Genomic DNA, 13,116 nt, shown 5'->3' with positions numbered 1-13,116 from the left:
TTAAAAGTAAGACGGGAGTAAGGCTTTATTATGACAATTATAAGTCAAGAAGCATTTTAAGGTATAGGCTGAGTTGATATAATTTAGTACACCATTCGGTGATGTTAGGGATGTGTGGCATATGCAAATGAGGTATGCAAATAAGGTTTGCTAATGAGCTCCAGCAACTCCTTTTCTACAGAATTACCCCTCCCTGCAACAACTTCTTCTTGTCTGCCATCTGCTGACTTCACTTGTGCATCTGAGAAGCGTGCCTTCCTCATGCCTGTCCTGCCACAGAGCCTAATGGGCCTTCTGTCCTGCTGTAAAGGTTGGCAGATGTCCATTCCCTTCCTTTCTCAATGAACTTTTTGCTATTTTGTTTTGAGAAATTACACTTAGGAATCAGACTGATAAGGGGAAACCTTGCTTTTCTTCCTGAAAAAAAGCCACATTGAAACATTTTCCATAGTGCAGCTTTGATGTCCCTGTTCCTCATTGTATAGATGATTGGATTCATCAATGGAGGTACCACAGAATACAGTATAGAAGCAACCAGGTCTAGAGCTGAAGGAGATTGTGAAGTGGCCTTCAGGTTGGCAAAGCTTCCAGTGCTGAAAAACAAGGAGACCACAATAAAGTGGGGTACACATGTTGAGAAAGCTTTGTTCCTTCCCTGTGTGGTGGGGATTCTGAACACTGATCTGAAAATGTGTATGTATGAAACAATTACAAAACCAAAGCAAGGGAAGACCATAAATACACTGAAAACAACAACTCCAAATTCAATGATGTACAGATTGTCACAAGATGCTTTCAGTAGCTGTGGGATCTCACAGAAGAACTGGTAGATGACATTGGAGCAGAAGGTGATGGCAAAAGTGCTACAGGAGTGTAAGCCTGAGTAAAGAAGACCAGCAACCCATGCGCTGGCCGCCATCTTGATGCAGACTTTTTTATCCATAACTGTCTCATAGTGTAGTGGGTCACAGATGGCAAGATATCTATCATAGGCCATGCCTGTAAGGAGGAAAAAGTCTGATGACAAGAAAAAGATCAAGAAATAGACTTGTGCTACACATCCAGACTATGAAATCTCCCAGGTATTCAGGAGGGAATTAATCATGGCTTTTGGAATGGTGACAGATATGGCTTCCAGATCAACGACAGATAAATTCACCAAGAAAAAGTACATAGGAGTATGCAAATGTTGGTCCAGCGACACAGCTGAAATGATGAGAAAGTTTGCTGTCAGAGCTGCCAAGTAAATCACTAACAAAAGAATGAAGTGCAGTACATTTTGCTCCCAGCTGTCAGAGAAACCCAGAAGTAGGAAAGTTGTAACGGTGCTTGAATTGGACATTTCCTTGCATGGACTTTTCCTGAATTTCTGTTGAGGAAAAAAAATGAAAACTTGATTCAGATTTTATTATGAAGAGAATAGCGTCACTGGATTGGATCCAGCCTTCTTCTTCTTCTTCGTGCTCAATTTCACCCGATTCTCCTTTTTACTACAGTCCCGGCTCCATCTAGATTTTGTACATAAAGGTTTCATAATCCCCAGCAGTGCCTTTTTGCACAAAGTTGACCTCACTTTTCTTTCTGCCCAACAGAAAAGCCAGTTGGATCCAACATATTAATTTTTATTTCAGCTATGTTGTGTATAATTTCTGAAAATTGCAGACAGTCAGGATAAGCATAGGTATTCTAGAACAGAGTTTTTAAAATAAAAGCTATTTCACCAGAGTTGGCCGAAAAATGCAGATCAATGCCAATGGATTTGATTTTAGGCACTACGAATAGACAAAGTATAAATCATATAAAGTACACCATGATTTCCAGATATTTGCACATTTCAAGGATGAAGCCCTTATATGAAGTATATATGATTTATACTTCGTCTGTATCATTTGAGAATGGAAACTTGAGCTACAAAGAAAACTGTGCTGCTCCTTTAAGGACTTTGGGATTTGGACTATAGAACCTACTCTACAACATCTACAGAGGAGTCTGTCTAGTATTTGGGACTTTTATATTACGTAACTGTTTAATTACTTGTATAATATTTCTTTGAATACATTTATGTGCATAATTTATGGGTAGCATCTTTCAGGACACAGTCATATTTCATTTAGAAAGTGGTTCCTTTCTTGTGTTCTCCTATTTTTTGGTGTTTACAGCAACCATTCAGCATGGTTGCAAAAGAATGCCACTTCAAAAAAGGCAAAATGTCAGCCACAGTAAAAAGTAGAAGCCATTGTCCTGAATTCTCTCTGTGTATATGTGATTTACATGAAACTGTCCAAAGAGTTTTTTCCTCCTGAAAAATACTTGTACTGATAAATTAGTAAACAGATTTCCCCCAATCAAAGTGGTACAATAAAACCAAATGAGTTGTGCTTGGTAACATTTCATTTTAACTAAACAATAGAAAGGGAACCAAAAGAAAAAGGTTGTTCACAAGCAGAGAGAAACACATGGGACTGTAGTTGACCAGCTTTTCTGTTGGCAAATCCAATACAATAATACAAATTATAATTGTCTGTGGTCTTTTGGTTTTTTGCTTAGTATTGCTTGTACTGAAGACTAGCTTTTTCATGCTTCCCAAGAAATCACAACTTGTCATTTTATCCAATTTGGACATAATGAGGAAGTATTTTTTACGTTAACAGAACAGGACTGCAAAAAGGATTGAGCCATGATTTGGAGTCCTGCTTGCTAGGCAAAGAAAGTATTTCTTTTATTTTTGTGTTACCTGCGTCTAGTCCATTGACAAGATACTGCAGTTTTGTTTGCCTCCAAAGGTTAAAGCAGATTGAGATCAATGAGGCTATCTGGAAACCAGACATGCTACTCAAAATTCAATAAACTTACTGACTGACTAATATATATTGTTCAAGCAATAAAGGTCTCTAATGTCCATCCAAGGTTGGAAGTGACCACATTCACTTATATTACTTGCTTGAAAAATTAGCACTGTGGTTTGAATATAACACTTGCAAGGTTCTGCCATAAGTCTTCACTCCCTTGTCTTTGAAGGTCAGTTGCTGAGGATGATAATGAAGATGATACCAATTGATAAAAATCATTTTGTAAAAATGTATATTTGTGGGGAGTGGCCCTGATATTCCTCTTCCCTTAATTCTTTGCACTGCAACTCCCATCACCTCCTTGAATCGGCAGCCAGTTTTGAAACCCCTAACTTAATTTTCTGTTACAAACAGAGACCCTTATCTTCCATTGCAAACAATGTGTGAGTGGAGGTATTTCCAGACATTACATGGTCAGGATATTCTGATTCCATACGTTTTTGGGCACTGCAACTTCCATGATCATTGTGAAACCAGTGGCCAATTTTGAAACATCTAGCCTTATTGCCCCAGTACCTCAAATGAAGATGTGAGATAAGGAAAGACTGGCTAAGAATGTTTTTTGACAAATCTGTATTGGGATTCTGTAAAAACTGGAGAGAAGTTGTCTTGGGGAGGGATTAAATATTTCTGCAGGAAATAGCTAAATAGATATAGGCATGGACTTGTATGTCTGTGAAAGGTAGTGATGGACAAGATGGAAACACATAAAAAAATCTGTTCCAACCTTATATGCAATTACTCCCCCCCATATATGACCTCTATATGACTACTGGTCTGACACATGCAGTATGTTTTTGCAGTAATACGTGGCTACATGTTTGTCTGCCCAGTGAAACACCACATGCAGACAACCCCCTCACCAGCTCAGAATATGAAATGCATGCATGAAAAGCAGTTGCTGCAGAATATGAAATGCATGCATGAAAAGCAGTTGCTGCAGAATATGAAATGCATGCATGAAGTCACTTGAAGATAACCCCAAAAGATACGTTAAGCTTACCAATTTCATCCCTGCATATAGTAGGTTACTATGATTGGGGCTAGGATAGGATGAACGTAAGAAGAGCCCTGCTGGATCATTCCAGTGGTCCATCTAGTCCAGCATCATGTCTCACACAGCAGCCAACCAGTTCCTCTGAATGGCCAACAGCAGAGCATGGAAACTAAAATCTCCTGGTCTTACCTCCTGGGTCCAGTATTCATAAGTGTAGTGCCTCTAAACATGGAGGTTCCCCTTAGTCACCATGGACAGTAGCCACTGATAGACCTATCATCCATGAATCAATCTAACGCCCTCTTAAAGCTGCCATCACAACATCCTCTGGCAGCTAACGCCACATTTTAATCATTCTTCATGTACAAATTTAATCTAATACTAGTACGTTATATCTTGTCTTATTTTTTGTAGAATACTCCAATAACTATCATTATGAGGAGGGTGGATAGATCAAGAAATAAGCAGAGAAAAAGAGATTCGTGAACTTTACCTTTCAGTGTAAGGTATTTTTTTCTATTCTTCTTTTACTTTAAAAAAAAAATAGTGAGCAATTGCCGACATTTTCTTGCCCATCCACATACTATGCAATAATGAACTCTATGGGTTCTTAATAAATGTGTGTCTTATAAGAAAGAGGTTTTATACCATGTCTGTTCTACATGAGTTCTTGGGAATGGTCTGCACAAAGCCCAACAGAGTTCAGGGACACGAGTCCCAAGATAAGTTATTACTGCTTATAAACTGCAGTGAGTTGGTAATAAGAATTAATTATGCCTCATCTTTTCCACCAAGATCATAATATCATAGTCCGTGGGATTGCCTGATTGTCATTATCTTCCTTGCACTAAAAAGAGATGTTATGAACAAAACATGTGTGTGCATGGACACATGCATGCACACACACACACATATTATGTGACATATTCGGATTTTCAAGACCACACTTGTTTTTATATTTGATGGGGTATTTAAATTACATTTTTTGCCATCAAGTCATAGCTGACTTTTGGCAACCCCTTGTTCAAGACAAGAGATGTTCACAGCAGTTTCTGGACTTCCTTGGTAGTCTCCTAGCCAAATAATAACTAGGACCGACCCTACATAGCTTCCGAGATCTGATGAAATCAGCTAGCCAGTTCAGGGCAAAAAACTTACCTGTACCCACTGAATTGTGTTATACCAGTTTTTCCACTCAGTCTCACCTGATTTCTTTCCTTACTGTAACCTCTTTCATACATATTCATGTACATTCCATTAGCCTCTGCATAGCCCTTTTTGTTGGTCAAAAACAGTTTTTCTTCCCCAGCAAAAAAAAAAAAAAAAAAAAGCCTTGTAGGATCCAGCTAGAGCTGCCAAGTCTCCAGTGTGCATTCAGGAAGCTCCCAATGTCCACTAACACTCCAAGTTGAGGCAAGCAGTGAAAAATGCCATGACATTGCTGGAATGACAATGTCACACTTGAGGAAAACCTGGAAGTGGTGGTGCTATCATCAACCACCTCAGGTTCTCATAGAAAGATGTTATCCCAAAGGATGAGGACTGGCCCCAATGTCCTCCTTAGTGACTCTTCCAGTAAGAGGGGCTCCTCAGGGCCTCCCCAAGGGAGACCCTTTGTAGACACTGGCACTGCCTCCTGACCCAGTAGTGCCCTCAAGCCAAGAGGCCCGAGCATGGATCCAGCCACTGCCAGACTAACCATTGGTCTCCCTCAGGGGCAGAGGTGACGAGACAAGGCCAAAGCCTGAACCAGGAGCCAGTGTGTGTCTTGTTGCCCAGAGCATCCCCTCTGCTGATGAATTGCCAGAAGAGACTCATGAATCAGTAAGACCCAGAGGATCCCACTACTCCTCATAGAGTAGTGGATTCATCTCATGAAGAATAGCCTAATGTAGGGGTGGCCAACAGTAGCTCTCCAGATGTTTTTGCCTACAACTCCCATCAGCCCCAGCCAGCATGGCTGATGTCTGGGGCTGATGGGAGCTGTAAGCAAAAACATCTGGAGAGCTACCGTTGGCCACCCCTGGCCTAATGTGTAACCTAGCATCACCTGTAGGGAAGCTTATATAAGTCTGTAGTGATCCTGGAGTGTGAGATCCATTTGTTTGCAGCCTTGGTGACTTTTCTACTAGTTACCTAACCTCCTTTTGCGAATTCTCACAATCTTGTTACCTTAGCCTTGGTTTGCCTCTGGATTTTGTCCTTGGATTCTATAACTTGAATCTTGACTTTGTCTTTGTACTGTGGAACCCTGTTGTTGCCAAGGCTTGTTTCCCATCCGGTGATTAGGACACAGAGGTAGTTCTACCAATTGCCAGGAATGTTTCTCATCTTGTCTATATATTTGTGATAGTTTGTTACCTTGCACTCCTCAGCCTGTGTCCAAAGTCCATGGCAATCTTTCCATTGCAATCTTTCCTAGAGATCAAAATGTACCACTATGTTAAGAGCATAGAAGAAAAGCAATGCAGGGGATCATCATAACACAGTAGTTGCAGCCAAAGGTTTAGCTGCACAGTCGCAGAGCACTCTAGCACAAGGATCCATCTACAGCTGGAGCATGACAGTTCCATGGAAGGGGCAGTCTACTTACTCTGGCTACTGTTGGGGGACACTGAGGTAGGGTTGCTTGATCCAGGTTGGAAAACTCCTGAAGGTTTGGGTATAGAGCCTTCAGAGTGTTACCCAAATAGGAAGTCTTCTAATTAGTGTGGGATATTAGCTTAAACAGAGCGAAAGGCAGGAAACTCAGATTTTCACTAATGTATACTGGAATTTTTCTTTATAGAACTCTCAGATAAACCAGTCGGATGTTCAACTGGAAGTTGTTTTATTGAAACAAAAGGGCAAAAACGCACAAACAGAAAACACAAACACACATTGTAGCTAAGAAGAAATTAGGGTGGAGAGATTTTGAGCAGGTGATAACTACCAGTCTCAAAGAATGAGGTCTGTGGCGAGAGCTGTGAAATAACCAGTGTTTCATGGAGTGAAGGAGAGAGGGCTCACATGCAAGTGGAGGTGTGAGGCACGGCACTGAGAACACATACACACATGCTGCTGTGGCACAGAGTGCTGTCAGTTGTAGGGAAAAAATTATCTGGGGCTATCTGACAGCTTGCCCCCCAAAACAATGACTTGATTGCCATTCTGGAAATGAACAATAATCTTAGGAAACTTTGATGAGATTGCTGGGATTGAACTACAGATTTTAATGTTCCTTGATGATGCTCAGGTAAAAGATGGGAGAAACTATCAGGCTGTATGAATAAGATTTATTGCATAATTAGGGTAAATGACAAAGGGAAAGTATGACTGTGTGTGAATGAGGTTCATCCTAAGTAAGGTCAGTGTTCCCTCTAAGCTAGGGGTGTCAAACATGCGACCCGGGGGCCGAATCAGGCCCATGGAGGGTTCCTATCAGGCCCCAGAGCAACTGGCTATCATCTGCTTCCTTCTTCCTCTCTCTCGCTTCCTTTTGCACAGCTTGTTTTGCAAGGCTTGCTCAATCGCACAGGAGCTACAGAGCAAAACCTGTTTTCTCCATTGACTGAGGCTGCTCCCTTGAGGAGGAAGGGTGGGGAGCTAGAGTTTGCTTTGCCAGGCTCTCTCAATCAAACAGCAGAACCAATGAGTCAAGCCTCTTTTCCTTCTATTGGTCCCCTGGGGAAGGAAAGAGCAAGCCAGAGTTTCTTTGCCCAGCTCCCTGGATCCTATGGGAGAAATACAAAGAAAGCACCTTTAAGACCAACAAGTGCAAATGTTTTAAAGTTGTTTTTTTTAATCTTTAATTGTGTTTGTCTGTGTCCTTTATAAAGTTTATATCTCTGCTACCTAATCTTAGAGACACAAATGGCCAATATGGCTTGGCCCAACAAGGTCTCATTTATGTCAGATCCAGCCCTCATAATAAATGAGTTCGACACCCCTGTTCTGAGTTAGTGTGAGCTAGATCACAGTTTTTTAGCCTCCAGCTCACACACTTTTGTCTTAGCTCAGGAAAAATGGCCCCAAAGCAAACTAATATGCAGTAGCTCACAACTTTAATGCCAGTAGTTCATGAAGTAGAATTTTCACTCACAAGACTCCACAGCTTAGAGGGAATATTGGGTGAGGTAATGTTTTTCTTGGGAGACCCATTATTTATCTCTTCAGGGTGCGGAGGAAGGTTGTCAGTTGATCAGCCTCAATGGCCTACCAACCAAAATACATTCCCATGCTTGTTTCTTGTCAGCATTTATTTCGTTTCTCCCAGTTCCATTTTGGTTTCACTCATAGGCAATGCAATGCCCTGCACATATAATTTTGGGGTAATATTAAAGAAAGGTGTTTATCTCTAAGTGCTAAACTGCTGCTCTTCAAGAGGAAGGGTCTGACTGCTAACAAATGGGGTACAATGCTATAGACTTCTCCCTCCAAAGCATCCATTTTCTCCAGGGGGACTGATCCCTGTAGTCTGGAGAGGACCTGTAGTTCCAAAGGATCCCCAGCTCCTACCTGCAGGCTGGCATCCCTACTCTGGAGGAAGGCTCCACATTTAAAGGAGCACACTTTTGTATGCTAACCTATAGGTTTACTTTGGTATTATAATGAATATATTGTTTTTACAATTATTAATAACAATTATAAATATTAACAACATGAAGTAATGACATACAGAAAGGAAAAAATAAACATACATGTTAAATATAAATTTATTGTGGTTTCCCACTTGCTTCAAACTTCCTTGTTTTTGAACAACCAGCAGCCTCATCAAGATGCTGGTTGGCTACCAACATTCAATTAAAGTATAAACACCATTCATTTTTATTTGTTTTATTTATGCTTCACAAAGCATTCCCCAAGGTTCTATTGCAAGAATAACAGTTCATTCTGTTGCAACTTATGATGCTATCCCTCCTTTAATTCTCCAGACTGGTCACGGGTCACCTGTTATCCTATTTGCTGAGCTGCCTGTGTCTCAATGGAGAGCAACCCCCCACCCTCCAGCCACTGGCTGTCGCTCAATCTCAATGAAGAGCAACACCCACCCTCCAGCCGCAGGACAGACAAGGATTAAACCACTGCTTCACAACGGAGAGAAAGAAAGCCTTCTCTCAATTGGCTGAAGGAGGGAGAAGGGAAACAGCCCTGCCCCCAAGGCTACCATGTGCCTAGGAAGGTTTAAGAAGGCACTTAGGAACAATATGCTTTTAAAAAGGTGTGTGTGCCTTTAAATCTCAAGCCAGACTGAATGGGGGTGTGAGGAGTCTGCAGAACAACGTGCCTGTTGAAAGAGAAGAGAAGGAGCCAAGAACCTCCATTAGCTTTACAGTTCCCCCAGGAGTCATTTGCACAGAAAAATAGTATCCAGTAAAATAGAACCTCTGGTTTCCATGTGTTAGTCTGAGCAACTTGGTTGAGTGTACAGCATTTCACAACTCCAATGGTGAGTAAATTGCCCCAGTGAGACCACAAAGTGTGTGCTTCCAAACTGCTTTTTTTGATGTGTGTGTGAGTTTGAGAGAGAGAGTGGAAGTGCAGCCAGCTGCTCAGGGAATGAGGAAATGAAGACTGTATTCAGGGGAACTGCACTGCTGCATTTTTATTTATTTTAGGGAACAGGAAAGTCTCCTGGCATTTTCTGAGTCAGACTTGACAATAGGGTTGCTAAGTCCAATTCAAGAAATATCTACGGGTTTTGAGGGTAGAGCCAGGACTTTGGAGTGGAGCCAAGAACAAGGTTGTGACAAGCATAACAGAACTCCAAAGGGAGTTCAGGCCATCACATCAATGGGACCACACAGCTTTTAAATGTCTTCCTTCCACTGGAAATAATGAAAGATAGGGGCACCTTCTTTAGGGACTCATAAAATTGGACCCCCTGGTCCAATCCTTTTGAAATCTGGAGAGTGTTTTGAGAAGAAGCATTGGATGGTATGCTGAAAAGCTGGTGTTTCTACCTCAAAAAACAGGGCCCCCAGCCCCAGATAACGATGGATCATTTTTCTATTATACTCTATGGGAATTGGTCTCCATAGGAAATAATGGATTTTCCAGCAGACCCCCCCCCCTGCTTTTTGATGAAGTATGTGGGGGGGGGGGCCTCCATACCAGGGGATCCCCTGCCCCCACTTGGGGATTGGCAATCTTAGGTTTGGGAGGGGACTCAGCAGGATTTAATGCCACAGAATACACCCTTCAAAGCAGCCATTTTCTCCAGGGGAGTTGATCTCTGCCAGCTGGAGATCAGTTGTAAAAGTGGGAGATTTCCAGGCTCCACCTGTAGGCTGGAAACTTTCGGCCACCCTGTTTCGCTTGCCTACTGGCTTAAGCCCTGCCCCTCACTCCATTCTCCCAGCAGCCTTAAACGACCTGTCTTCGGCTTGCCAAGGGAACGAAGACATCCGCCAGCCTCTGCAGCAGATCAGGAGCGAAGAAGGTGCCGCTTCTCAGACTTGACCCAGACATCTGCAAAACGGACGAGACTCAGAAAACCATTCCCGCCTCCTCCAGCGCCGAAGTAAAGTACAGTCCTTCCGGTGCCCGAGGCACTTCCGCGGCGAAGCCCCAACTGCTCATTGGCTCTTCCTTTCGTCGTTGGGGCTCCGCCTCCCGCCAGCCCACAGGCGGAAGCAACCAACGAGGCTGCGTCGAGCCGCTCTCCGGGTTGGTCGCGCGCGCATCGTCTTCCCGGCGGGGAGTCGCCAGTGGCAAGGAAAGGACCTCTCTGTTGGTCGCCTAGGAAACAGAGCAACCGACCGCCTGCCTGGTTGAGGGCGGTGAGAGGGGGTGAGTGTGGCCGGGCCCGTTGCCGCTTTGCTGCCCCATCTTCAGCCAGATCCCGGCCCCCAGAACGCCGATGGCTTGGGAGGGAGGGAGACCGTGCTTGCGCATAGTTGGAAGCCGCTGCTGACCGCTGCGGCCTCCCCCCCTCTTCCCTTCTTTTGGCCATCAGCCAATGGTGGTGGAGGGTATAGAACCCATGACCCGACTCGTGTGAATGCGCGGCCTGGCAGAAAGAGAAGGGCCTCTTCCCTCGTCCGTCAACACTCATTTCGGCACGGGAACTCTTGTCTTTTGCTTCCTGTGCAGCTGGGCCTTTCATGAGCCGGTTCGGATCGGTCTGTATTTTACTGATAACGTTTTCTTCCAGCCTCCCTGCAGGGAGTTTAGGCTGCCTCCTTTGAGTTTCATCAGATCTCTGTAAGGTAGAAGAGGCTGAGAGATGGTGATTGGCACCCATTGAACTTAAGGAGACTTGATCCTCAGTTTGGCTCCCCCAGGGTTTGAAGTCACTCTCTCAAGGGCACAGTTATTATAACCACTGGCTTTGGCTATATGCATTCTGAATGGTGCAGTGCCCCTAGATCTCTACAAGCTGGGTGGGGTAGGATATCTTGGATGGTTGCTAGGTCCGGTTGCTATTGCTTTCGAACCAGACTGAGTTGCACATCAAGGCTAGGCCAAGTTTTGCAGGGGCCACTACCGCTGAGCCTGTTCCTTTCTTTCTTTCCCATCCACAAGCCAACTTACTTTCATCCTCCCCACTGTCAACTTTTCCTCCTTCCCTACCCATTGGGACTAGTTTGTTTCTGCTTAACAAGGCTAAGTTGTGTGAGTAGTGAGTTTCTGGTAGTCCTTCTCTATCAAGGGATATTACAGTAGATGAAAAGGGGGGGGGGTACTTTTCCAGGCCTGCTTAGGCTTTACAGAAACAAAGGCTTGGCGGTATTGTAGATGCACAAGAACCACTCAAACCACTGAGAGTCGGCATTGTTTTCTTAAAGCTATGGGTATTCCTTTCGTTATTTTTGGGAGTTTTAATCCCCTGATGTTTGCTTGTTTTTAAATATTTTTCTGTAATCCTGTTTTTGTTTTGTTTTTTACCATTCGTTGTTCAGTTTATAACTAAACTCTGTTGCTTACAAAAAGCCATATTGTCAACAAATGAGCCACATTGACTTCCATCTCTGACCTGAATTCTGTACCTCAGGGAGGCTCAGAGTTTGCCTATTCTGGAAGGCAGCTGTTTCAAGGTATGAACCAACCACAAGCTCCACTGGGTATAGGTCTTGTCCACTTCCCTAAAACATGGGATAGGTGCCATATTGGGAAATGGTGCTTAGAAGAGTCATAGGCGGCACATCAAAAAGCCATATGTGGCTCTGATCCAAAGAATGTACAAGTCTATCCTTCTTTTCTCCCAACAAGTAGTAAAATGAATAGTAACTTACAGTATGTCACAGAAGTGAGTACACCCCCTCACATTTTGTAAATCTTTAAGTATATCTTTTCATGTGACAACACTGAAGAAATGACACTTGGCTACAATGTAAAGTAGTGAGTTTACAGCTTGTATAACAGTGTAAATGTGCAGTCCCCCAAAATGCCAACATGTACTGTGACATACTGAAGCAGAGCATGATCCCCTCCCTTCAGAGACTGGGCCGCAGGGCAGTATTCCAACATGATAACAACCCCAAACACACCTCCAAAACGACCACTGCCTTGCTAAAGAAGCTAAGGGTAAAGGTGATGGACTGGCCAAGCATGTCTCCAGACCTAAACCCTTTTGAGCATCTGTGGGGCATCCTGAAATGGAAGGTGGAGGTGCGCAAGGTCTCTAACATCCACCAGCTACATGACGTCATCATGGAGGAGTGGAAGAGGACTCCAGTGGCAACCTGTGAAGCTCTGGTGAACTCTATGCCCAAGAGGGTTAAGGCAGTGCTGGAAAATAATGGTAACCACACAAAATATTGACACTTTGGGCCCCATTTGGACGTTATCACTTAGGAGTGTACTCATTTTTGTTTTCAGCAGTTTAGACATTAATGGCTGTGTGTTGCGTAATTTTGAGGGGACAGCACATTTACACTGTTATGCAAGCTGTAGACTCACTACTTTACATTGTAGCCAAGTGTCATTTCTTTAGTGTTGTCACATGAAAAGATATACTTAAAGATTTACAAAATGTGAGGGGGTGTACTCACTTCTGTGACATACTGTATATGAGAGCAAGCTCTACAAAATCAGTCAGTGAGCTTTATAATTGAAGAGACATTTGAACCTGGTACTCTAAATTTAGTCCAGTATGCAATTCTGGCTTCTTTTTCATTGTTACCATTTTCCTATGATTATAAGGACAAAGCAGAAATCTAATAAAATGGTTCTTTTAAAAAAATGTAGAAGCATTACAGACTGCGCGACTGAACAACAACAAAGAAGCATTACATTTGATTTTGGGGTTTTTTGTAATACTGTTCCTGTTTTTGTTTATTAGGATTA

The 13,116-nt window shown here is 43.0% G+C and overlaps 1 pseudogene; it reads right to left on the bottom strand.

Moving 5' to 3' along the window:
* Window positions 1-259: 259 nt before the first annotated feature.
* On the bottom strand, window positions 260-1,342 carry LOC132583402 (olfactory receptor 14A16-like; annotated as a pseudogene).
* Window positions 1,343-13,116: the final 11,774 nt, after the last annotated feature.

The sequence above is a fragment of the Heteronotia binoei genome, chromosome 15, assembly GCF_032191835.1.
Source record: "Heteronotia binoei isolate CCM8104 ecotype False Entrance Well chromosome 15, APGP_CSIRO_Hbin_v1, whole genome shotgun sequence".
Taxonomy (NCBI): Eukaryota; Metazoa; Chordata; class Lepidosauria; order Squamata; family Gekkonidae; genus Heteronotia; species Heteronotia binoei.
This window is presented reverse-complemented; position numbering and strand designations above follow the sequence as displayed.